The sequence below is a fragment of the Bubalus kerabau genome, chromosome 6 (assembly GCF_029407905.1).
Source record: "Bubalus kerabau isolate K-KA32 ecotype Philippines breed swamp buffalo chromosome 6, PCC_UOA_SB_1v2, whole genome shotgun sequence".
In the NCBI taxonomy this organism is placed as follows: domain Eukaryota; kingdom Metazoa; phylum Chordata; class Mammalia; order Artiodactyla; family Bovidae; genus Bubalus; species Bubalus kerabau.
Window position 1 is genome coordinate 103,755,321 of NC_073629.1, and position 25,041 is coordinate 103,780,361.

General features: G+C 38.7%; 1 long non-coding RNA gene and 1 other non-coding gene across 2 annotated transcripts in view; one reads left to right on the forward strand and one right to left on the reverse strand.

Annotated features, from left to right (window-relative positions):
* The window catches only part of LOC129655587 (uncharacterized), a 99,166-nt gene that overhangs the window by 58,530 nt on the left and 15,595 nt on the right, over positions 1–25,041 (reverse strand). The window lies entirely within an intron of this gene.
* Positions 21,085–21,191, forward strand: LOC129656637 (U6 spliceosomal RNA). Its single transcript, XR_008716426.1, has one exon. It is a non-coding gene; the product is annotated as a U6 spliceosomal RNA (small nuclear RNA).

A 25,041-nucleotide genomic window follows, 5' to 3' on the forward strand; every position in this document is an offset into this window, starting at 1 on the left:
GCCATCCAGCCATCTCATCCTCTGTCGTCCCCTTCTCCTCCTGCCCCCAATCCCTCCTAGCATCAGAGTCCTTTCCAATGAGTCAACTCTTTGCATGAGGTGGCCAAAGTACTCAGCCATAAAAAGGAATAAAATGTTGCCATGTACAGCAACATGGATGGACTTGGAGGGCATTATGCTAAATGAAGTGTCATACAGAGAAAGACAAATACTGTAGGACATCACTCGTACATGGAATCTAAAAAATACAACAAATAAGTGAATAAAACAAAAAGGAAGCAGACATAGATATAGAGAATGAACTAGTAGTTACCATGGGGAGAAGGGAGTGGGGAGGGAACATATCGGGGGATTTTCTTAAAGGATCATTATGGGGTTATATGAAATCATGTACATGAAAATTTGAAAATTGTAAAACACTATAGAATTTAAGGAATCTTTCATTGAATTAAAAAATTTAATAAAACAATTTTCCTTAAAAAAGAAAATAGACCAAGAAAAACAAATACTGTATGATATTGCTTATATGTAGAATATAAAATATAAAACAAAGTACTGAAAATAACAAAAAAGAAATAGATTTACAAATTCAGAGAACAAATTGTAGGTTAGCAGTGAGGAGGGGGAAGGGAAGGAGTAAGACAGGGATAGAGGATTAAGAGGTAAAAAAGACTATGTGTAAAATAAATAACCTACAAGGATATATTGTTCAGTGAAGGTAATATATACAATATTTTATAGTAACTATAAATGTAGTAAAACCTTTAAAATTTATGAATCACTATGCTGTATACCTATAACTTGTATAATGTTGTACATCAACTATATTAGGTCAATTTAAAAAAATTTTAAAGACATGCTAAGGGAGTAGATTTAAAAGTTCTCACCAAAACAAATACATGGTAACTATGTGAGGTTTTGGATGTGTTAACCAACACTATCATGGTAATCATTATGTAATAAATAAATCTCTCAAATCATTGTGTTGTACACCTTAAATTTATACAATGTTATATGTCAATCATATCAATAAAGCTCAAAATAAATGAATAAGCAAATTAAAATAAAAAGTCTTACTGTTTTGTTTATTTTAAAGAATGATGCTTGGAACACCAGACAGTTATATGTAAAAGAAAAAAGATTAGAACATTTCTTCACATTGTATGCAAAAATAAACTCAAATGAATTAAAGAGCTAAATGTAAGTTCAAAAACCATAAAACTCCTAGAGGAAAACATACACAGAACACTCTTTGGCATAAATTGAGGCAATATTTTTCTGGATCTGTCTCCTAAGGCAAAGGAAACAAAAATAAACAAATGGAAAATAATTACACTTAAAAGCTTTTGTACAGCAAAGGAAACAATTGATAAAAATAAAAGATAATCTATTTAATGGGAGAAAATATTTGCAAAAGATATGACCAATCAGGGGTTAATATTCAAAGTTTATAAGCAACTTATACAACTCAAAAAACAAACAACCTGACTACAAAATGGGCAGAAGACCTGAATAGACACTTTCCCAAACAGGACCTGCAGACGGCCAACAGGCACATGAAAAGACGCTCAACATTGCTGGTCACCAGGGAGCTATAAATCAAAACCACAATAAAATATCACCTCACACCTGTCAGAATGGCTATCATCAAAAAGACCACAAATAATACATATTGGCAAGGATGTGGAGGAAAGAAAACCCTAGTATACTTGCTGGTGGGAATAGTAACTGGTACCGCCGTTGTGAAAGACAGTATGGAGTTTGCTCAAAAAACTAAAAGTAGAACTACTATGTGATCCAGCAATTCCACCCTTGGGTATAATTCTGAATAAAACAAAAACACTAATTCAAATCCAAATATTCAGAGCAGCACTATTTAGAGTTACCAAACTATTAAAGCAACCTAAATGTCCATTAACAGATGAATAGATAAAGAAGATATGGTATGTATATATATAATGGAGCATTATTATGCGCCATAAAAGGAAAGAAATTTTGCCATTTGCAACAACATGGATGGAACTGGAGGGTATTATGCTTAATGAAATAAGTCAGAGAAAGACAAATACTGTATGTTATCACTTATGTGTGGAATATAAAAAATAAATGATAATGAGAGCCTGGATGGGAGGGGAGTTTTGGGGAGAATGGATACATGTATATGTGTGGCTGAGTCCCCTCACTGTTCACCTGAAACCATCACAACACTGTTAATCAGCCATAGCCCAATACAAAATAAAAAGTTCTTTAAAAAATGAATAAATATGACAAAACAGAAATAGACTCAGATATAGAGAGCAAACTAGTGGTTATCATTTCCCAGGGATGGAGGAGGGGAAAAAAAGGGGTAAGGAATTAAGAAGTACTATCATTTATAGAATAAAGATACAAGAATATACTATATAGCACAGAGAATAAAGCCAATATTTTATAACTTTAAACAGCATAAAATCTATAAAACTATTGAATCACTATGTTGGACATCTGAAATTAATATTGTAAATCAATTAAGCCTTAATTTTAGAAAATGAACATATTAAAAACCTTAAGCTTAGATAGAGAGACAAATAAAGTTTAGACAGACTGAAAAAGGAAGTTCTTGGGGAACTGAGCGCAGAGGTACATCTAGGTTCTAGGAAATTTTTTTTTTAATGAGCTTTGTCCCCAGGATATCTATAAACAAGGAAGACATTGAAAGTTTCTATAAATTGAGCTAATGGTTAGATCAATCAATAAATAACTTACATGGAACACTCTGTATTCAAACTGTGTATGGGTACAAGGAAAGGGAAGGGAAAGGAAACACATATTTATTTAGCACAATAGAATCCACTGTTCAAACTTGAGTCTGTCTTTCTCAGTACTCCCACCCAGCCATGAGGATCTTCAAGTTATGCAAAGTGGTAGAGTTGAGCCTTTTCTGAAAATTAATTAGGTCAGTCCCCAGTGAGCTTCCAAGGCACAAATGGATTACCAGATCAAAATTCTATAAAAAATATTTACATTCAGGAGTACTTACTGAGAATGTACCAATTTCCAGTCACTTTTCTGAATCCTGTACATATATATGAATAAGCCTCTCAGTAACTGTAGTAGGTAGATACCACTTTGCCCGTCATCTTACTGGTGAAGAAACTGAGGCATGAGACATTAAGGAATTTTCCCAAAGCCAAAGAATAAGAATGTGGTGACGCTATCATTCAAAGCCAGGCAATCATCCAGTACAAACTGGATCATAAATCAAATGTGAATTTAAGTAAAAATAAAACTTTTAGCATTATCTGATGGTGATGTCAGCAAGACGGCAGAAGGTCCAGGCCCCCTTACCTCCATGGAAACATCAAGTAAACAACAACAGATTGACCAAAAATACTGCTGTGGGAGCTTGAGAAAACAGTCAAGGATCTTCAGCAACCAAGAAAATACCCAAGTTTTAAGCAACACTTAAACAGAATATTTCATGGCATTTCTGTGCACTCTTGCTGACTCAATAAATGGGAAGTCACCTAATACCTGGTTCTCACTTTGAACTTATTTACAGTATTCTGGCATGACTAGGGACTACCCTGGCAATGCCAAAGAATGCTCAAACTACCGCACAATTGCACTCATCTCACACGCTAGTAAAGTAATGCTCAAAATTCTCCAAGCTAGGCTTCAGCAATATGTGAATCATGAACTTCCTGATGTTCAAGCTGGTTTTAGAAAAGGCAGAGGAACCAGAGATCAAATTGCCAACATCCGCTGGATCATCAAAAAAGCAAGAGAGTTCCAGAAAAACATCTATTTCTGCTTTATTGACTATGCCAAAGCCTTTGACTGTGTGGATCACAATAAACTGTGGAAAATTCTGAAAGAGATGGGAATACCAGACCACCTGACCTGCCTCTTGAGAAATCTGTATGCAGGTCAGGAAGCAACAGTTAGAACTGGACATGGAACAACAGACTGGTTCCAAATACGAAAAGGAGTACGTCAAGGCTATATATTGTCACTCTGATTATTTAACTTCTATGCAGAGTACATCATGAGAAACACTGGACTGGAAGAAACACAAGCTGGAATCAAGATTGCCGGGAGAAATATCAATAACCTCAGATATGCAGATGACACCACCCTTATGGCAGAAAGTGAAGAGGAACTCAAAAGCCTCTTGATGAAAGTGAAAGTGGAGAGTGAAAAAGTTGGCTTAAAGCTCAACATTCAGAAAACGAAAATCATGGCATCCGGTCCCATCACTTCATGGGAAATAGATGGGGAAACAGTGGAAACAGTGTCAGACTTTATTTTTTTGGGCTCCAAAATCACTGAAGATGGTGACTGCAGCCATGAAATTAAAAGATGCTTACTCCTTGGAAGGAAAGTTATGACCAACCTAGATAGCATATTCAAAAGCAGAGACACTACTTTGCCAACAAAGGTTCGTCTAGTCAAGGCTATGGTTTTTCCTGTGGTCATGTATGGATGTGAAAGTTGGACTGTGAAGAAGGCTGAGCGCCGAAGAATTGATGTTTTTGAACTGTGGTGTTGGAGAAGACTCTTGAGAGTCCCTTGGACTGTAAGGAGATCCAACCAGTTCATTGTGAAGGAGATCAGCCCTGGGATTTCTTTGGAAGGAATGATGCTAAAGCTGAAACTCCAGTACTTTGGCCACCTCATGCGAAGGGTTGACTCATTGGAAAAGACCCTGATGCTGGGAGGGATTGGGGGCAGGAGGAGAAGCGGATGACAGAGGATGAGATGGCTGGATGGCATCACTGACTCGATGGACGTGAGTCTGGGTGAACTCTGGGAGTTGGTGATGGACAGGGAGGCCTGGCGTGCTGCAATTCATGGGGTCACAAAGAGACAGACACGATCAGCAGATGAATGGATAAGAAAGCTATGGTACATATACACAATGGAGTATTACTCAGCCATTAAAAAGAATACATTTGAATCAGTTCTAATGAGGTGGATGAAACTGGAGCCTATTGTACAGAGTGAAGTAAGCCAGAAAGAAAAACACCAATACAGTATACTAACACATATATATGGAATTTAGAAAGATCGTAACAATAACCCTGTGTACGAGACAGCAAAAGAGACACTGATGTATAGAACAGTCTTATGGACTCTGTGGGAGAGGGAGAGGGTGGGAAGATTTGGGAGACTGGCATTGAAACATGTAAAATATCATGTATGAAACGAGTTGCCAATCCAGGTTCGATGCACGATACTGGTTGCTTGGGGCTGGTGCACTGGGACGACCCAGAGGGAGGGTATGGGGAGGGAGGAGGGAGGAGGGTTCAGGATGGGGAACACATGGATACCTGTGGCAGATTCATTTTGATATTTGGCAAAACTAATACAATTATGTAAAGTTTAAAAATAAAATAATATTAAAAAAAAAAAAAAAAAAGAGACAGACACGACTGAGCGACTGAACTGAACTGAACTGAGGGACTACCCAAGAGACTGATTTCTGCTTCTTCTGACTTGAGCTCAGATGGAAACAGCGACAGAGTTTGAATATCAGGCTGATGAAGGCAGCGGTACATGCCGTGGCACATGCAAACTTCAGAGGAACTGCAGACCCATCAGCGGTTGGAGGCAAGAAATACAGGCAGAGTACTACAACAGAACATTTAAGGCCCTGAGAAGAAGCAGAGGTGAGATTCTTAGGGAAATTAAGACATTTAAAAGCAGCTGTGGGGAGTTTCCTGGCAGTCCAGTGGTTAGGACACCATGCTTCCACTGCAGAAGCCAGGGGTTCAGTCCCTGGTTGGGGAACTAAGATCCCACAAGCTGAGCATAGTGCAGCCAAATAAATAAAAGCAGCTGTGAATGCATATGAAAAACACACAGCTAACATCATATAACGACAGAACACTGAAAGCTTTTCCTTTAAGATTAGGAACTAAACAAGAATGTCCACTTCACCATGCTATTCAACATAGTACTGAAAGCCCTAGCCAGAGAAATTAGGCAAGAAAAGGAAACAAAAATCATCCAAATTGGAAAGGAAGTTAAATTACCTCTGTTCACAGAAAGCATGACATTATATGTAGAAAAACCTAGATTGCTCGAACTAATAAATGAATTCAATAACATTACAAGATATGAAACCAACACACAAATATCAGTTTTATTTGGATTTCCCTGGTGGCTCAGATGGTAAAGCGTCTGCCTACAATGCAGGAGACCCGGGTTCAAGCCCTGGGTCAGGAAGATCTCTGGAAGAAGGAAATGGCAACCCACTCCAGTATTCTTGTTTGGAAAATCCAAAGGACGGAGGAGCCTGGTAGGTTACAGTCTGTTGGGATCTGGCGTGAGGACCTCCACCCATGGCAAAGGTCATGAGGAAGGAGGCTCGACATATGCAAAGGCTGGATTGAGCCTCAGGAGTCCCCCTGGAAATCCTCGAGCATCTACCCCCATAACCAGAGTCTGCCTACTTTGCTGCTTTGTGCTCTCACCTACACCTCTGACTTTATGGGGGGCTGTCCCCCACCACCTCTTTCGGAGAAGGAGTTAACTTAGAGCTCCAGTTAATTCCTGGGCATGATAGGAGTGTTTCAACCTACAAACTCCTCTGAAGGTTCTCTAGTCTGCCTGACAGGCTTGTCCGGCCACATGTGATTGCTCACAGCCTCCCAACCGTGAGAGGCACGAGATGCTTTAAACCTTCTAAAAACAGGTTCCTTAGAAAAGTTAGAAAACCATTAGTATAAGTATAGTGGGCTGATTAGAAATTGTATTGGTGAAGGTTTTTCATTTGTTGAGCCAATGTTTGTTGCTAAGTCTCCACATCCCCTGCCCTTACACACATTAATGAATATATAGAAGAAATAAGTATTAACCTTTGATATTAATCACATTAAACCTTAGGCTAAGTAAATTCTTTCCTTAATTAAAACCCACTACACCTCACCCTATAGGAATGTAACTTTATCTGGTACCTTCGGAAGGTGGAGTCCTTTTTAAAAATAATCACCCCTGGAGAAATAAGTGTCCTGGTTGACTGACGGCTGTCACAAGGAGAGGGTCATAAATTGTCAGCAGGCCCCCTGGCCAGAAGATGATGTAACACCCCTAAGACCTCTGTATACATTTGTATGAAGCACCTGACTTTGATAAAAGTCAGGACTGCTGACCCCATGTGACTTTTCCATAACATCTCAGTGTATAAAAGTAGACCATGGAAAATAAAGAATTGGAATCAGTTTCTCGAAATACTGGTCTCCCCATGTTGCTCTCTCTCTCAAACTCTGGCTGAATCTCCATCTGGAGCGTGGAACCCACCAAGCTTACTAATTTTGCCTGGGCTTCTAAGATCCGACCGGGGAGGCCTCAGTGTCTCCTCTCCTTAGGGAGAACGGAAGGACGCCTGTGGCCTAAGTAAGTGGTGCAAACTTCTTGTCTTGAAGTTTTATTGGTCTCCCGCATAAACCAAGCTACTCAGCCTCTTTTCTCCACTGAATTTTCCTACTGAGCTATCCTCATTCTATTACTCTTTACATCTCTAATTAATATCTAATTGAAGCTATTGTATCCTGATCCTCAACGATGCCATCCCCGCTTCGAACTCCCTAGATCAGCTGGGGCTGGACCCCGGCAACAGTCCATGGGGTTGCAAAGAGTCAGACACGACTGAGCAACTTCACTTTCACTTTTCACTTTCATGCACTGGAGAAAGAAATGGCAACCAACTCCAGTGTTCTTGCCTGGAGAATCCCAGGGACAGGGGAGCCTGGTGGGCTGCCGTCTATGGGGTCGCAGAGTTGGACACGACTGAAGTGACTTAGCAACAGCAGCATGGCCACAAGAAGGCTGTGATCTATGAAGGGGAGAATTTTTTTTTTAATCACACTTTTTATGCACTTTATATATTTCTGTCTCTACCATGGCTTTTTGCAATTCTGTGGAGTTTCTGTTTTGTTTTATTGTTTCTTTAAAATATTTTTAATTGAAAAAGTTTTTTATATTTATTCTTTTGTTTCCTTTTCGTATTGTTCTTTTTCCTGTCATCAGTTTGATTCAATCGTTCAGTAGTGTCCGACTCTTTGTGACCCTATGGACCAGTACGCCAAGCTTCCCTGTCCATCATCAACTCCTAGACCTTGCTCAAATTCATGTCCATCGAGTCAAGGATGGCATCCAACCATCATCTCATCCTCTGTTGTCCCCTCTCCTCCTGCCTTCAATCTTGCCCAGCATCAGGGTCTTTTCTAATGAGTCAGTTCTTTGAATCACATGGCCAAAGTATTGGAGTTTCAGTTTCAGCATCAGTCCTTCCAATGAACATTCAGGACTGATTTCCTTTAGGTTGGACTGGTTGGCTCTCCTTGCAGTCCAAGGGACTCTCAAGAGTCTTCTCCAACACCACATCTCAAAACATCAGTTCTTCGGCACTTAGCTTTTTTATAGCCCAACTCTCACATCCATACATGACTACTGGGAAAACCATAGCCTTTACTAGATGGGCCTTTGTCAGCAAAGTAATGTCTCTGCTCTTTAGTATGCTGCCTAGGTTGGTCATAGCTTTTCTTCCAAGGAGTAAGCATCTTTTAATTTCATGGCTGCAGTCACCATCTGCAGTGATTTTGGAGCCCAAGAAAATAAAGTATCTCACTGTCTCCATTGTTTTCCCACCTATTTGCCATGAACTGATGGCACCAGATGCCATGATCTTAGTTTTTTGATTGTTGAGTTTCAAGCCAGCTTTTTCACTCTCCTCTTTCACCTTCATCAAGAGGCTCTTTAGTTCTTTGCTTTCTGCCACAAGGGCGGTGTCATCTGCATATCTGAGGTTATTGATATTTCTCCCAGAAATCTTGATTCCAGCTTGTGCTTCATCCAGCCTGGCATTTTGAATGATGTACTCTGCATATAAGTTAAATGAGCAAGGTGACAATATACACCCTTAATGTACTCCTTTCCCAATTTGGAACCACTCCATTGTTCCATGTCCAGTTCTAACTGCTGCTTCTTGACCTGCATAGAGATTTCTCAGGAGACAGGTGAGGTGGTCTGGTATTCCCATCTCTTTAAGAATTTTTCACGGTTTATTGTGATCCATACAGTCAAAGGCTTTGGCATAGTCAATAAAGCAGAAATAGATGTTTTTCTGGAACTCCCTTGCTTTTTTGATGATTCAATGGATGTTGGCAATTTGATCTCTACTTCCTCTGCCTTTTCTAAATCCAGCTTGAACATCTGGAAGTTCACAGTTCATGCACTGTTGAGGCCTGGCTTAAAGAATTTTGAGCATTACTTTGCTAGCGTGTAAGATGAGTGCAATTGTGCGGTAGTTTGAACATTCTTTGGCATTGCCTTTCTTTGGGACTGGAATGAAAACTGACCTTTTCCAGTACTGTGGGCACTGCTAAATTTTCCAATTTGCTGGCATATTGAGTGTGGCACTTTCATAGCATCTCTTTTAGGAGTTGAAATAGCTCAGCTGGAATTCTACCACCTCTACTAGCTTTGTTCACAGCAATGCTTCCTAAAGACCACTTGACTTCTTCGCATTCCAGGATGTCTGGCTGTAGGTGAGTGATCACATCATCGTGGTTATCTGGTCATGAAGATCTTTTTTGTATAATTCTTCTGTGGATTCTTGCACCTCTTCTTTTTTTTTTAATTTTATTATTATTATTTTTTTTTACTTTACAATATTGTATTGGTTTTGCCATACATCAACATGCATCTGCCATGGGCATACATGTGTTCCCAATTCTGAACCCGTCTCCCACCTCCCTCCCCATACCATCCCTCCGGGTCATCCCAGTGCACCAGCCCCAAGCCTCCTGTATCCTGCATCGAACCTAGACTGGCGATTCATTTCTTATATGATATTATACATGTTTCAATTCCATTCTCCCAAATCATCCCCCCCCCCACAGAGTCCAAAAAACTGTTCTATACATCTGTGTCTCTTTTGCTGTCTCACATACAGGGTTGTCGTTACCATCTTTCTAAATTCCATATATATGCATTGGTGTTTTTCTTTCTGGCTTACTTTGCTCTGCATAATCTGCTCCAGTTTCATCCACCTCATTATAACTGATTCAAATATATTCTTTTTAATGGCTGAGTAATACTCCATTGTGTATATGTACCATAGCTTTCTTATCCATTCATCTGCTGATGGACATCTAGGTTGCTTCCATGTCCTGGCTATTATAAACAGTGCTGTGATGAACACTGGGGTACACATGTCTCTTTCAATTCTGATTTCCTCGGTGTGTATGCCCAGCAGTGAGATTGCTGGGTCTTATGGCAGTTCTATTTCCAGTTTTTTAAGGAATCTCCACACTGTTCTCCATAGTGGCTGTACTAGTTTGCATTCCCACCAACAGTGTAAGAGGGTTCCCTTTTCTCCACATCCTCTCCAGCATTTATTGTTTGTAGATTTTTGGATCGCAGCCATTCTGACTGGCATGAAATGGTACCTCATAGTGGTTTTGATTTGCATTTCTCTGATAATGAGTGATGTTGACCATCTTTTCATGTGTTTGTTAGCCATCTGTATGTCTTCTTTGGAGAAATGTCTATTTAGCTCTTTGGCCCAATCAAAAGATTGGGTTGTTTATTTTCTGGAATTGAGCTGCAGGAGTTGCTTGTATATTTTTGAGTTTAGTTGTTTGTCAGTTGCTTCATTTGCTATTATTTTCTCCCATTCTGAAGGCTGTCTTTTCACCTTGCTTATAGTTTCTTTTGTTGTGCAGAAGCTTTTAATTTTAATTAGATCCCATTTGTTTGTTTTTGCTTTTATTTCCAATATTCTGGGAGGTGGGTCATAGAGGATCCTGCTGTGATGTATGTCGGAGGGTGTTTTGCCTATGTTCTCCTCTAAGAGTTTTATAGTTTCTGGTCTTATGTTTAGATCTTTAATCAATTTTGAGTTTATTTTTGTGTATGGTGTTAGAATGTGTTATAGTTTCATTCTTTTACAAGTGGTTGACCAGTTTTCGCAGCACCACTTGTTAAAGAGATTGTCTTTTATCCATTGTATATTCTTGCCTCCTTTGTCAAAGATAAGATGTCCATAGGTGCGTGGGTTTATCTATGGGCTTTCTAGTTTGTTCCATTGATCTATATTTCTGTCTTTGTGCCAGTACCATACTGTCTTGATGACTGTTTGCCACCTCTTCTTAATAACTTCTGCTTCTGTTAGGTCCATACCATTTCTGTCTTTATTGTGCCCATCTTTGCATGAAATGTTCCCTTGGTATCTATAATTTTCTTGAAGAGATCTCTAGTCTTACCCATTCTATTGTTTTCCTCTATTTCTTTGCATTCATCACCGAGGAAGTCTTTCTTACCTCTCCTTGCTATTCTTTGGAACTCTGCATTCAAATGGGTATATCTTTCCTCTTCTCCTTTGCTTTTAGCTTCTCTTCTTTTTTCAGCTATTTGTAAGGCCTCCTCAGGCAAGCATTTTGCCTTTTTGCATTTCTTTTCCATAGGGATGGTCTTGATCCCTGTCTCCTGTACAATATCATGAACCTAGGTCCATCAGGTTCATCAGGCACTCTGTCTATCAGATCTAATCCCTTGAATCTATTTGTCACTTCCACTGTATAATCGAAAGAGATTTCATTTAGGTCATACCCGAATGGTCTAGTGGTTTTCCCCACTTTCTTCCATTTCAGCCTGAATTTGGCAATAAGGAGTTTATGATCTCCACCACAGTCAGCTCCTCCTCTTGTTTTTGCTGACTGTATAGAGCTTCTCCATCTCTGGATGGAGAAGAATGTAATCTGCAAAGAATGTAATCAATCTGATTTCGGTGTTGACCATCTGGTGATGTCCATCTGTAGAGTCTCCTTTTGTGTTGTTGGAAGAGGGTGTTTGCTATGACTAGTGCATTCGCTTTAAAACTCTATTAGCCTTTGCCCTGCTTCATTTTGTACTCCAAGACCAAATTTGCCTGTTACTCCAGGTATCTCTTGATTTCCTACTTTTGCATTCCAGTCCCCTCTGATGAAAAGGACATCTTTTTTGGGTGTTAGTTCTAGAAGGTCTTGCAGGTCTTTATATAACTGTTCAACTTCAGCTTCTTCAGCATTACTGGTTGGGGCATAGACTTGGATTACTGTGACAGTGAATGGTTTCCCTTAGAAACAAACAGAGCATTCTGTCGTTTTTCAGATTGCACCCAAGTACTGCATTTTGGACTCTTTTGTTGACTATGAGGGCTACTCCGTTTCTTCTAAGGGATTCTTGCCCACAGAAGTAGATACAATAGTCATCTGAATTAAATTCACCCATTTCAGCTCATTTTAGTTCACTGATTCCTAAAATGTCGATGTTCACTCTTGCCATCTCCTGTTTAGCCACTTCCAATTTGCCTTGATTCATGGACCCAACATTCCAGGTTTCTATGCAATATTGCTCTTTACAGCATTGGACTTTACTTCCATCACCAGTGACATCCACAACTGGATGTTGTTTTCACTTTGGCTTTGTCTCTTCATTGTTTCTGGAGTTATTTCTCCACTGATCTCCAGTAGCATATCGGGCACCTACCAACCTGGGGAGTTCAACTTTCAGTGTTCTATCTTTTTGCTTTTCATACTGTTCATGGGGTTCTCAAGGCAAGAATACTGAAGTGGCTTGCCATTCTTTTCTCCGGTGGACCATGTGTTGTCAGAACTCTCCACCATCCGTCTTGGGTGGCCTACATGGCATGGCTCATAATTCCATTGAGTTAAACAAGGCTGTGGTCCATGTGATCAGTTTGATTAGTTTTCTGTGATTGTGGTAGATTTTCCTGCTGTAATTATTCTTTAACATATGTAAATTATTTTATATTCCTCTATTTAACTTTGCTCTTCTAGTCTTTCTTTCTTTTCTTTCTGTTTTTCATGATGTTTGTTAGTTTCTTTTGTTTTCTTTAGTTTATTCCCCAGTTGGCACCTTGCTTTGGTTTTGTTTCCTGGTTTGTGCTTTAGTTAGCTTTGTTTCTAATTGGTTGATATTATTTTTGGTTTCCTTTGCTTGCCAGGTCAATCTCCTGTATTTTCTTTTCTTTGGACTGTTTTGGTTTTGTTTGTGTGTGTGTATGTGTGTGTATGTGTGCTCCATTATTTTTTATATTATTTGTCTGATTTTGTATTTACCACTTGTCTAGTGTTCACCTTTTGCTTCTTTTTTGTTCGTTTTTGTGTGTTTGTTTCAATCCCCTTTAATGCTATAACAAATGACTTGTAGAGACTAGTTCCCCAGCCAGAGATTGGGCCTGGGCCTTCGGAGTGGGAGCACTGAGTCCAAGACCCTGGACTGCCAGAGAATGCCTAACCCCAGGGAGTATTAGTTAGTGAGAACTCCCATGAAAGCCTCCACTTGTATACAATACCCAGCAACACCCAGTGCAGGATGCCTCACCCAAACAATAAGCAAGACAAAAACACAAACCCAATCATCAGCAGACAGGATTATCACCACACACAGCCCTGCCCATCAGAAAAAAAAAAAAAATTCACTTCCTCCCACCAGAACACAAGCACAAGTCACATCCAACATGAAGCCTACATAAACCACTGGCCCAACCTTACCCACTGAGGGTAGAAACCAAAAGGAAGAAGGAATGCAACCTTAAAGCCTGGGAAAAGGAGACCTCAAACACAGTAAGTGAGAAAAAAATTGAAAAGGCAGAGAAATATTGTGCAAATAAAGGAACAAGGTAGAAACTCACAAGACCAAATAAACTAAGAGGAAATAAGCAAACTACCTGAAAAAGAATTCAGAGTAATGATAGTAAAGATGATCCAAAATCTCAAAAACAGAACAGAGAAAATGCAAGAATCAATTAACACATTTAACAAGGACCTAGAAGAAAACACAAGAGAAGGAAAAGATCTACAAAAACAAACACCAAAATCATTCCCTCTAAGATCAAGAACAAGACAAGGTGTCCACTCTCACTACTATTATTCAACATAGTTTTGGAAGTCCTAGCTATGGTAATCAGAGAAGAACAAGAAATAAAATGAATCCATATCGGAAAAGAAGAAGTAAAACTCTCACTGTTTGCAGATGACATTATACCATACATAGAAAACCCTAAAGATATTACCAGAACATTACTAGAACTAATCAGTGAATTTAGTAAAGTCTCAGGAAACAAAATCAATACACAGAATTCACTTGCATTCCTATAAACTAACAATGAAAAATTAGAAAGAGAAATTAAAGAATCACTCCCATTTACCATTGCAACAGAAAGAATAAAATACCTAGGAATAAACCTACCTAATGTGACAAAAGTGGCCACAGGAATGAAAAGGTCAGTTTTCATTCCAATCCCAAAGAAAGGCAATGCCAAAGAATGTTCAAACTACTGCACAATTGCACTCATCTTACACACTAGCAAAGTGATGCTCAAAATTCTCCAAGCCAGACTGCAGTAGTACATGAACCATAAACTTCCAGATGTTCAACCTGGATTTAGAAAAGGCAGAGGAACCAGAGATTAAATTGCCAACATCCGTTGGATCATCGAAAAAGCAAGAGAGTTCCAGAAAAACATCTTTTTCTGCTTTAGTGACTATGCCAAAGCATTTGACTGTGTGGATCACAACAAACTGTGGAAAATTCTGAAAGAGATGGGAATACCAGACCACCTGACCTGCCTCTTGAGAAATCTGTTTGCAGGTCAGGAAGCAACAGTTAGAACTGGACATGGAACAACAGACTGGTTCCAAACTGGGAAAGGAGCACATCAAGGCTGTATATTATCACCCTGCTTATTTAAGTTATATGCAGAGTACATAATGAGAAATGCTGGGCTGGGTGAAGCAAAGCTGGAATAAAGATTGCCCGGAGAAATATCAATAACCTCAGATATGCAGATGACACCACTCTTATGGCAGAAAGCAAAGAAGAACTAAAGAGCCTCTTGACAAAAGTGAAAGAGGAGAGTGAAAAAGTTGGGTTAAAGCTCAACATTCAGAAAACTAAGATCATGGCATCTGGTCCCATCACTTTATGGCAAATAGATGGGGAAACAGTGAGAGACTATTTTGGGGGGCTCCAAAATCACTGCAGATGGTGACTGCACCCATGAAATTGAAAGACACTTACTCCTTAGAAGAAAAGTTATGACCAACCTAGATAGCATATTCAAAAGCAGTGACATTACTTTGCCAGCAAAGGTCCATCTAGTCAAAGCTATGGTTTTTCCAGTAGTCATGTATAGATGTGAGAGTTGGACTATAAAGAAAGCTGAATGCAGACGAATTGATGCTTTTGAACTGTGGCGTTGGAGAAGACTCTTGAGAGTCCCTTGGACCGCAAGAAGATCCAACCAGTCCATCCTAAAGGAAATAAGTCCTGAATATTCATTGAAGGACTGATGTTGAAGGTGAAACTCCAATACTTTGGCCACCTGATGCGAAGAGCTGCCTCATTTGAAAAGACCCTCATGCTGGGCAAAATTGAAGGCAGGAGGAGAAGGGGACAACAGAGGATGAGATGGCTGGATGGCATCACTGACTCGATGGACGTGAGTCTGGGTGAACTCCGGGAGTTGGTGACGGACAGGGAGGCCTGGTGTGCTGCAGTACATGGGGTTGCAAAGAGTAAGACATGACTGAGCGACTGAACTGAACTGAACTGAATGTGACAAAAGAGCTGTATACATAAAACTATAAGACACTGATGAAAGAAATCAAAGACAACATAAACAAATGGAGAAATGTTCCATGTTCCACAGATGGAGAGATGTTCCATGTTCCTGGGTTAGAAGAATCAATATTATAAAAATGATAATATTACCAAATGCAATCTACAGATTCAATGTGGTCCCTATCAAATTACTAATGGTATTTTTCACAGAACTGGAAAAAAACTCACAATTCATATGGAAACACAGAACACCTAAATAGCCAAAACAATCTTGAAAAAGAAGAATGGAGCTGAAGGAATCAACCTTCGTGACTTCAGACTATACTGCAAAGCTACAGTTATCAGGACAGTATGGCACTGGCACAAAACCAGAAATATAGACCAATGGAACAACATAGAAAGCTTAGAGATAAATCCATTCACCTATGGTCACCTTATCTTTGACAAAAGAGTCAAGAATATACAATGGGGCAGACAGTCTCTTCAATAAGTGGTGCTAGAAAAACTGGACAGCTATATGTAAAAGAATGAAATTAGAACACTTCCTAACACCACACACAAACATAAACTCAAAATGGATTAAAGACCTAAAGGTAAAATCAGAAACCATAAAACTCTTAGAGGAAAATATTGGCAGAACAGTCTATGACATAAATCACAGCAAGACTTCCTATGAATCACTTCCTAGGGTAATGGAAATAAAAACCAAAATAAACAAGTGGGACCTAATTAAGCTTAAAGCTTTTGCACAGCAAAGGAAAGGAACAAGATGAAAAGACAACCACAGAATGGGGGAAAATAATAGCAAATAAGAATGGCATTGTAACATGTATAATATCATATATGAAAAAAAAAAAAAATAATATCATATATGAAATGAGTCACCAGTCGAGATTCGATGCATGATACTGGATGCTTGGGGCTGGTGCACTGGGACGACCCAAAGGGATGGTATGGGGAGGGAGGAGGGAGGAGGGTTCAGGATGGGAAACACATGTATACCTGTGGCAGATTCATTTTGATATATGGCAAAACCAATACAATATTGTAAAGTTAAAAAATAAAATTAAATTAAAAAAAAATCTGACAAAGGATTAATTTCCAAAATATATAAGCAGCTTATGCAATTCAATAACAGAAAACAAACCAATCAAAATAAACATAAAACAGAATGGGAGAAAATAATAGCAAATAAAACATCTGACAAAGGATTAATTTCTAAAATATACAAGCAGCTTATGCAATTCAATAACAGAAAACAAGCCAACCAAAATAAACAAGTGGGACCTAATTAAGCTTAAAGCTTTTGCACAGCAAAGCAAAGGAACAAGATGAAAAGACAACCACAGAATGGGAGAAAATAATAGCAAATAAAACATCTAACAAAGGATTAATTTCCAAAACATACAAGCAGCTTATGCAATTCAATAACAGAAAACAATCCAATCAAAAAGTGGGCAAAAGACCTAAATAGACATTTCTTCAAAGAAGACATCCAGATGGCTAATAAACACATGCAAAGATGCTCAAAATTTCTCATTATTAGAGAAATGCAAATCAAAACTACAATGAAATATCACTTCACACTGGTCAGAATGGCCATCATCAAACAATCTACAAACAATAAATGCTGGAGAGGGAGTGGAGAAAAGGGAACCCTCTTGCACTGCTGGTGGGAATGTAAATTGATACAGCCACTATAGAAGACAGTATGGAGATTTCTTTTAAAAACTAGGAATAAACTTACCAGATAACCCAACAATCCCACTGCTGCACTGATTACCTGAGTAAACCATGGCTGAAAAAGGCACATGTACCCCAATGTCCATTGCAGCACTATTTACAATAACTAGTACATAGAAGCAACCTAGATGTCTGTCAACAGATAAATGGATAAAGAAGCTATGTACATATATACAATGGAATATTATTCAGCCATAAAAAGGAATGCATTTGAGTCAGTACTAATGAGATGCGTGAACCTAGAGCCTATTATACAGAGCACAGTGAGTGACAGAAAAACAAATTACCCTATATTAATGCATATGTATGTAATCTAGAAAGACGGTACTAATAAACCCATTTTTCAGGGCAGCAGTGGAGACACAGACATAGAGAACAGACTTATGGACATGGGGGGTGGCCGGTATAAAGGAGAGGGTGGGACAAATGGAGAAAGTAGCATGGAAACATGTACACTAACATACATGTTCCCATACAAGTGGGAACTTGATGTATGACTCAGGAAACTCAAACCAGAGCTCTGTGGCAACCTAAAGGAATGGGATGGGGTGGGAGGTGAGAGGGACGCTCAAGTGGGAGGGTGCGTATGTATACCTATGGCTGACCCATGTTGATGGATAGCAGAAGCCAACACAGTGTTGTAATTATCTTTCAGTTAAAAATAAACAAATTTTTAAACCTGTGGTGGATTCATTTTGATATTTGGCAAAACTAAAACAATTATGTAAAGTTTAAAAAAAAAAAAAAAAAAAACCTTAAAAAACAGAAAAGGTCTTAATGACCTGGATAGCCATGATGGTATGCTAGCACACCTAGAGCCAGACATTCTGGAATGTGAAGTCAAGTGGGCCTTAGGAAGTATTACTATGAACACAGCTAGTGGAGGTGATGGAATCTCATGATACCACTCTAATGGCAGAAGGTGAAGACGAACAAAAGAGCCTCTTGAGGGAGGTGAAAGAGGAGAGTGAAAAAGCAGGCTTAAAACTCAACATTCAAAAAGGCTAAGATGATGGCATCTGGACCATCACCTCAAGGCAAATAGATGAGAAAGAGTGGAAACAGTGACAGATTTTATTTTCTTGGGCTAGAAAATCACTGCAGACAGTGATTGCAGCCATGAAAATAAAACGTTTGCTCCTTGTAAGGAAAACTGTGACAAACCTAGACAGCATATTAAAGCAGAGACATCACTTTGCCAACAAAGGTCCATAAAGCCAAAGTTATGGTTTTTCCAGTAGTCATGTATGGATGTGAGAGTTGGACCATAAAAAAGGCTGAGCGCAAAGAATTGATGCCTTTGAACTATGATGTTGAAGAAGATTCTCGAGAGTGCCTTGGATAGCAAGGAAATGAAACCAGTCAATCCTAAAGGAAATCAGTCCTGAATATTCATTGGAAGGATTGATGCTGAAGCTGAAGTTCTAATACTTTGGCCATCTGATGCAAAGAGCTGACTCACTGGAAAAGACTCTGATGCTGGGAAAGATTGAGAGCATGAGAAGGAGGCAAAAGATGGTGAGATTGTTAGATAGCATCACCGACTCAATGGACACGGGTTTAAGCAAACTCAGGGAGATAGTGAAGGACAGGGAAGCCTGAAGTACTGCAGTCCATGGAGTCGCAAAGAGTCAGACATGAGAGTGACTAAACAACAACAAATCCAAAATATACAATAATTCTTAACACTCAACATTAAGTAAACAAACAACCTGATGAAAAAAATGGTCCAAAGATCCTAACAGATGTATAGCTGTTATACATCTATTATATATAACTATTATACATAACTGACACCATCTTGGGCCCTTACAGTTTCTCCTGTCTTTCCACTAATTCTAACCAGGACTGTTCTGTGTAGTAAATGGCTTCTCTGTCATCATGGACTTTATAGTTAATAGATATTGTTTAATAATCATTAGGACCAAGCATCCAGTATCGTGCACTGGGACAACCCAGAGGGATGGAATGGGGAAGGAGGAGGGAGGAGGGTTCAGGATGGGGAACACATGTATACCTGTGGCGGATTCATTTTGATATTTGGCAAAACTAATACAATTATGTAAAGTTTAAAAATAAAATAAAATTGAAGAACAAAAAAAAATAATAATAATAATCATTAGGACCAAGAGGACTCTATGCTCTGTTAGTCTCTAAACAATAATGAAAACCTTCACAACATATTCCCAGCACCCATAACACTAATTACCCATTCATAAATCTTGGCTTAGGAATGCACGTTCTGTTTCCAAGCACCCACCCCCACCCTAGGTTAAATATACAATTGTCCCAATTGCCCTTTGGTGGAGACAGAGTTCAGCTGCAAATGCTTCTAGATCATTGTTCGCTGGATGACAGTCCCACCCTGTGATAACTTATCTTACAATAAACTGATTCACTGCTTATGTAGAGCTGTTTGCCTCACTTTTCAGTCTCAAGATGCCTTCTCAGTTCAGTGGGCACTTTTCTTTCCCTCTGTCCTCCAACAAGAAAGACTCCACCCAAGAAGATATACTGACGGCAAATAAGCATAGGAAAAGATGCTCTGTATCATATGTCTTCAGGGAAATAAAACAACAATGAGACACCTGTTAGAATGGCCAGAATCCAGAACACTTACAACACCAAGTGCTAGCAAGGATGTGGAGCCCCGAGGACGCTCATTCATTACTGGTGGGAATGCAAAAATGGTACAGCCACTTTGGAAGACAGTTTTCTGACTTCTTACAAAACTGAATGTACAGCCCATCAATCACATATATTGGTGTCTATCCAAAGCTGTTGAAAACTTATTTTCACACAAAAACCTGCACATGATGTAAATATCAGTTTTATTCATAACTGCCAAAACTTGAAAGCAACCATGTCCTTCACAGGTGAATGGACAAACTGTGGTATATTCAGACAACAGAATATTATTTAACACCATAAAAAAAAAATGAGCTATCAAACCATGAAAAGACACGGAGGAAACTTAAGTGCATATTACTAGGTGAAAGAAGTCAGTCTGTAAATGCTACATACTGTGTAATTCTAACTATATGACATTCTGGAACAGGTAAAACAATGGAGACAGTTAAAAAGATCAGATGTTGCTGGGGAGGTTTTAAAATGTGATTTTTCTATAGCAATAAAATAAATCTGTAATTTTAAAACCTTTTCACAAAAGAAAACTTCAGGTACAAATGCCTTCAATCATAAATTCTACCAAGTATTTAAAGAAGATACATTAATCTTACACTAACTCTTCCAGAAAAGTATAAGAGATGGAAACACTTCCTAATTAATTTTATATGGTGAGCATATTACTGATATTAAAACTTAAGGGTATAATGAGAGAAGTAAATTATAGCCCATTCTCACTTATTAACATAGATGCAACAAACCCTGCTGCTGCTGCTAAGTCATGTCAGTCATGTCTGACACTGTGCGACCCCCATAGACGGCAGCCCACCAGGCTCCCCCATCCCTGGGATTCTCCAGGCAAGAAACCCTAAACAGGATATTAATAAACCAAAAATAATTCTTGATATAGTAAAGATATATAGATTATGACCAATTTGGTTTTGTTCAAAGAATGTAAAGGTAGTGTAACACTAGAAAATCAATATTTTGCCATATTAACAAGAAAAAATCAAATCATCTAAAAAATGTAGGAAAAAAGTACCTATACCTCAACATCATTTATAGTTTTTTAATCTTAGGAAAATAGGAATAGATTAGATAGTGCTCGCTTCGGCAACACATATACTAAAATTGGAACGATACAGAGAAGATTAGCATGGCCCCTGCGCAAGGATGACACGCAAATTCGTGAAGCATTCCATATTTTTAAAGAATACATTTGAATCAGTTCTAATGAGGTGGATGAAACTGGAGCCTATTATACAGAGTGAAGTAAGCCAGAAAGAAAAACACCAATACAGTATACTAACACATATATATGGAATTTAGAAAGATGGTAACAGTAACCCTGTGTACGACACAACAAAAGAGACACTGATGTATAGATCAGTCTTATGGACTCTGTGGGAGAGGGAGAGGGTGGGGAGATTTGGGAGAATGGCATTGAAACCTATATAATATCATGTATGAAACGAGTCGCCAGTCCAGGTTCAATGCACGATACTGGATGCTTGGGGCTGGTGCATTGGGATGACCCAGAGGGAGGGTATGGGGAGGGAGGAGGGAGGAGGGTTCAGGAGGGGGAACACAGGTATACCTGTGGTGGATTCATTTAAATATCTGGCAAAACCAATACAATATTGTAAAGTTTAAAAATAAAATAAAATTAAATTAAAAAAAAAGAATAGATTAGATAACAAATATCTATGAAATATCTATGGTAAACATCACATCTAATGATGAAGGAATGAGAATGTTCCCTCTGAGATTAAAACAAGAAAAGAATACCCACTATTACCACTACTTCTTTTAACACTATGCTGTACTAGAAAATCCAGCCAGTTCAGTAAGGCAATAAATAGAAACAAAAACATAAAGATTAGCAAAATAGAAATGTAATTTTGAACATTCTTAGATATGACTGCATACATAAAAATCTGAAAAATTATTAGGATTAGCAAAGTTGCTAGAAATAGGCCAATATTGTTGTTGTTCAGTCGCTAAGTTGTGTCCAACTCTTTGTGACCCCGTGGACTGCAGCATGTCAGGCTTCCCTGTCCTTCACTATATCCAGGAGATGCTCAAATTCGTGTCCATTGAGTCAGTGATGCTATCTAACCACCTCATCCTCTGCCTCCCTCTTCTCCTTTTGCCTTCAATCTTTCCCAGCCTCAGGGTCTTTTCCAAGGAGTTGGTCAATATATAGAAATACTAATCATATTTCTATATCAGCAAAGAACTATAAGATAAAAATTTTTTAAACTACATTTTATAGTTGAATAAAAAATTTCAAATACCTAGCAACAAATCTGACAAAGATTGTGCAAAACCCACATACTGGAAATAATGAAACATTGAGTGAAATTTTTAAATTTTTTATTTTATTTAAAATTTTTGAATAATTTTATTTATTTATTTTTTGCAGTACTGGGTCTTCATGACTGCGAGGGCTTTTCTATAGCTGTGGCAAGTGGGCTACTCTCTAGTTGCGATGTGCAGGCTTCTCATTGCAGTTGCAGAACACAGGCTCTAGGGCGCAAGGGCTTCAGTAGTTGTAGCAATGGGCTCAGCACTTGTGGCCCCCAGGCCCTAAAGCACAGGCTCATCAGTTGTGACCCACAGGCTTTGTAACTCTTTAGCATGTGGGATCTTCCCAGATCAGGGACTGAACCCATGTCTCCTGCATTGGCAGGCAGATTCTTCACCACTGAACCACCAGGGAAGCCTGAGTGAAATTTTTTAAACTCAAAAAAATGGAGGGATGTGTAAATGTTCATAGATTAAAAGACCTAGTTTCAGGAAGATATAATTACTCCCATATTAATTTTCAGTCAATGAACTCCAAATCCCAAAAGAATGTGCATGTGTCAGTCAGTAATTTCACAGGTGGAATCTAAGTTTAATGTGGAAGTGCAAGGGTCCAGGAATAGCCAACACGTGGCTGAAGAAACAAACACGGTGAATAGACTTGCTCTACTGGATATCATGACTTAATATAAGCTACAGTGATTAAGACAGGGTGGAACTGAAACAAAGGATAGATGAATAGACTAATGAAATAAAATAGAAAACCCAGAAAGAAGCTTCATTTATGACTACAGAGAAGTGGAGAAAGGATGTTCTTTAAAGTAAATGCTGTTGAAGCAAATAGGTATGTGTGGGGGGAGTAACGACTCCTCTCCCATATCAGACACAAAAAGGTCAATCTTAGACAAAGCAATAACATAAAAGGTTAACATAAAAGAACACCTGCATTTCACTGGGGTAAGGAATGATTTCAAAAGCAGAAAACAAGAAAGATTAACCATTAATAAGTTAAACAGCATTAAATGTAAGATCCGTTCATCAGAAGAAGTCAAAGCGGGGAAATACTTGAAATACATATAACAAAAGACTCATATTTAGAATATGTAAAGAACTCATACAAATGATAAAAGAAAATCCAGTAAAAACATGGGTAAGAGACTTGAACACACACATAATAAAATAAGAAATAGGATTTTCCAGTAAACGTGAAAAAAATTCCTTAACCTCAGTAGTCACCAGGGAAATGCAAATTAAAACCATACCTCCCCCGCAAACTAACTACAATTTAAAAGTCAAAAAATACCAAATACTGATGAGCATGTAGAGCAACAAAGGTTCACTGGACTCTGTAAAACTTTTCGGGTGTAACCAAAACATCATGGGCATAAAGGAGTCAACCAACACTTATTGAAACCTAACTGTGTCAAGTTCTGTGCTGGGGGTAAGACATATAATACAAGACAGTTCCTTCCACCAAAAATCTAACCTTCAGGAATCCCTCACCTCTCAGTGCAAGCAGATGTTGGCTTTGGCTAAATGTTAAAATATTTTTACAGGTTTATCCACCCAACTATATTTATAAACTTCTGTTTCTTTGGTGGTCTTAAACGATCCTAGGTAGATAGCCAATTTAACTCTGGATACATATCTTTTGAGGGTTCCAGAAGAAACTATGCAGGAAGTAAACACAAAAGAATTAAAAGTACTAAAGGTTTTCAGCCTAATGCTGGGGTGAAACAGTGGGGAAGAGGCACTGAGCCATTTAACAACATGAAGTGTTATGCTGTGACTTTTATGATTATGGATTCAAACTCATGGTATTGCACAGGGAATGCTGCTCAATGTTCTGTAATAACCTAAATGGAAAAAGGACTTTTAAAAGAATAGATACTTATATAACTAGATCAGCCCTGGGATTTCTTTGGAAGGAATGATGCTAAAGCTGAAACTCCAGTACTTTGGCCACCTCATGCGAAGAGTTGACTCATTGGAAAAGACTCTGATGCTGGGAGGGATTGGGGGCAGGAGGAGAAGGGGACGACAGAGGATGAGATGGCTGGATGGCATCACTGACTCGATGGATGTGAGTCTCAGTGAACTCCGGGAGTTGGTGATGGATAGGGAGGCCTGGCGTGCTGGATTCATGGGGTCACAAAGAGTCGGACACGACTGAGCGACTGATCTGATCTGATCTGATCTGATAACTAGATCACTTTGCTCTATACCTTAAACTAAAACAACATTATTAATCAACTATGCTTCCATATAAAATAAAAAATTTTTGAAAACCTTATAACTCTAGCAGCAACTTGAAAACTTTAATAGAGAGCTCTGGCATCAACATCAGGAAAAAGAAAGATAACAGACAAAAAGAAAGTAATTGTCAAGCTTTGAGTTGAGTTTCACACACGGTGACAACACATTCATCAATCCTATCCAAACACTTCCAAATTAGAGACGACCTTGGAGCAATCTCAACTTCTGCCTGTTTAAGCATTCTCTACAACAATGTAATTGATCACAAGGATGGAGTCACAGGAATCATAGGCAAAGTCACAGATCAAGTTGCTAAACTCAGAGAATCGTAAATGTCCCAGGGGCATTGTATATTAACTGACTCATTACTTGCAAGTTATTCATTACTTGCAAGAGTATTAGCTCTGATTTTTATAACACTGAGAATTTATAAATGTTAGAATATAGGCACACAGGCTTAAAACAGATTCAGGATTGAAAATACTCTATTACCTA